This window comes from Haliotis rufescens, unplaced genomic scaffold (genome assembly GCF_023055435.1).
Source record: "Haliotis rufescens isolate VD_foot unplaced genomic scaffold, xgHalRufe1.0.p SCAF_20, whole genome shotgun sequence".
In the NCBI taxonomy this organism is placed as follows: Eukaryota; Metazoa; Mollusca; class Gastropoda; order Lepetellida; family Haliotidae; genus Haliotis; species Haliotis rufescens.
This window is the reverse complement of record NW_025963891.1, coordinates 8,449,780-8,452,940: the sequence shown is the minus strand read 5'-3', so window position 1 is coordinate 8,452,940 and position 3,161 is coordinate 8,449,780.

Genomic DNA, 3,161 nt, shown 5'->3' with positions numbered 1-3,161 from the left:
CTCCCAAATGGTCGCTCCATAAATTTTCAAAGCTTTTTTTTTCTTAAACGTCAATCGTTTACTAACCCCACGGCCCCCGTCTGTGTGGGTAACAGTCCCTGTAGGAAAGTCCGTCTCGAATTTTTAACATGCTCTTGAATACCAAATGATTGTAATCCCTTCAGATTCCCGAGCTAAAGCAAAGTCATGTCATGTTAGCTTATCGCCCTCTACATTTAACAGTTGGAACGCTCGATCGTTTGAAATACTTGATTGAAAACAAACAAGGTATAGAAGCGCGGGAGAAGTAGAAATCAGGAATGGGGGATCGCAGAGCCGATCATGGATTAGCGTGGATGATGTTTGTTTTCTTTTCTTTTGGCTTGTAGGCTTGGGGTCAGGCGGGGTGAGGAATGTTTGAAAGGCGTTTTATTGTCGCAAGCATAAACCCTGATTGTATGTTCAGTAAACTTAACTCCTTGTGCTGTTTTCAGTAGCCGAGTTTCTGTGTAAGAGGCTTATTGTGTGGTATCAGTTAATCCTTTTTATGACTTCTGTGTTTGAGGACAATGCCCTCAGCATGTGGACTTGTGTTAAACAATAATGGCTAGTTCTAATGAGAATCAAATATACTGTTAATATAATACATATCACATATACTGCTGGGAAAAAGAAATGATACACCTATGTTTGATGGTGGCTAAAAGTGAAACAAACAAGAAATGGTTATTCTGTGGCGGTGTATTTGATACGGGCATCACTGTTGTGTTTTGGACCTTAACTTTGCAGAGCTTCCGCGACTTTATTCAGTCTAGTGACGTTTTGATAACGTTTGTAGTGAGTGAGTGAGTGAGTTTGGTTTTACGCCGTTTTTAACAGTATTCCAGTTATATCACGGCGTGTCAGCTTAATGTGGGAGGAAAGCCCGAAGTGATGCAGGTCTCAGACGTTTACCACTTCGGTGAAACCCACGAGCACGGGTATGGTGCTGACAAACCTAGAAACATGATCGGGGCGAACCGGGATTCGAACCATCAATCATAAGTTTCTGGCGTGCCCAAGGGACGCAACTCTGCACAGCGAATCGCGGCGCCTTAGACGACTGGGCCACCCGTGCCCCCGATAACGTTTGTAGTACAGTAAACTACGTTTATAACGAACATGCTTATAACGAACTGACGGATATAGCGAACTTATTTTTAGTCCCGACCATTTGTTGGATATATGCTGTATGTATGCTTATAACAAACTACGGTTATTACGAACAAAAATTAGTGGGTCCCCTCGAGTTCGTTATAACCGTAGTTTATTTTGGTCGTATCTAATTTTGCAGTGTATACTTTCTTTTGCCAGACAGTTTATTAGTGCGCGCACGCTCAGTAAAGTGCATTACAAAATAAGGTAAATATATGCGAAGTGTTGTCAGGTGCATGGCTACTCTATTAAAACAGACCGGCATCACTTCGGGTTTTCCTCCCACATCCAGCCGACACGCCGTGACATAACTGGAACATCTTCCAAAGCGCTGTTGAACCAAACTCACTCACAGTGTATAAAAACACGAATGGTATCAATTTTATTTTACAATAAGATACTTCCAAACACTAATTTGTATTTAACCCAACACCATCCTGGCCATATAGATACACACGATTCGCTTCCCGCTTTCTGTGTGAAGCAAGGGAATCTGTTAACCTAGGTTTCAGGGATGGCACGAGTTCCTATGTTCACTGTGCGCCACTATGTATATTTTCTATTCTATCGCATTTCGTTTGTATTCTTTTCGCGTAATTCGCATTTCGTTTCTACTGTAATCCCAGTTTGGTATTATTGTCTCTCATCTGAGTAAACTCTTGTGAATTGGAGAGTCGGGCTTTTGATATATTGGCGGTGTTCGACTCATTCGAGATTGATGGATGGATTGATAGTGAAATTGAAATTCCCATTTCTATATCTGGGTGTGCGTCATTCTCCTGCCTGTTTCCTGTCTAGCTTAAACATGTTTTCATTTCAACTGAAAATTGGAATCGGTAAACAAGACAACCCTTCTTTTAATACCTCTTTCTATGGAAAAGTTCAGTAGCAAAAAATTAGTCAAGGTGTAGCCCATCTGCTTGGTTCAGTATTTCGGTATTTCGACTACTCAGTGAAGCGGCTAGGTCCGTATTAATCTGCCGTAAGCCGATATGCCGCCCTTTCATGGCGTCTGAATCCAGATCACGTATCAATAGTCAGGTTCAAACCTGAGGGTCACGATATGGCTGAAATATTGCCGATGTGACTTTAAATTAACTCACTCACTCACTCAAACCTGAGGACCCGGATTACCCAAAGGGGACGTCAAGGTGTTGTACATAGACAGGCAGGTTTTCATCCCGACAATGTTAGATAATGCTATTTTTGAAGTGAGAAATATTTGCATGCAGATTGAAAATTTAGTGTGATGTGTTGATTTTCGAAATGTCTAGTCCGGCGAGTCAACCGAATATTAGACCTTCTGTTTCCTAACTTAGTGATCTGAATTTTTTTATTCAAGACATAAAAGGTCAGTGGTTGAATTAAAGATGAAATAATAAATGGAAATGAAGATTGTTATTAGTTATTTAAAGTTGTGTTTTGTTTAAGTTCGCAGTGTTTCGGCAACTGTTTTCAGTCTAGTATGTGGTTAAAAAACGTTTGTAATTCTTTAGTCAAATTCAATTTTTATGTGTATATTTTCTTTTCCCTGGCAGTATATTATCCTACAATTGTGAAATGTTTGCCTGGCGCTCCGTAAAATCAAGAAACAGTATACTCACTAAATATGCGAATTATATGTGCAGCTGGAGTTGACTAGGCCCCGACCCTGTATGTCAAAACAACGAGTTTAGAGTTAGTGGACGGGCGTCTTGCCAGTACACTGTTACATCTGGCGGAATACTGTTTAGAGTTGCCTCCCTTCCACAGAGAGTCCAATCAGCCACGAACGGCCCTGTCACCGTCTGTCTCCCGGACCCCAGGGAATAAATTAAGAAAGGAATCCAACTCAAGTCTAGAATATTTTTGGCAAGACTAGATTGCGTGGAATAAATCATTATTCTGGGCTCTCTTTGGATTTTATTTCACATTTTGTTGAAATATATTTATTTTAAAGATTATTTCTGGGACTAAAATGTTGGTCCCTTTTTATCACTAGCGTCAGA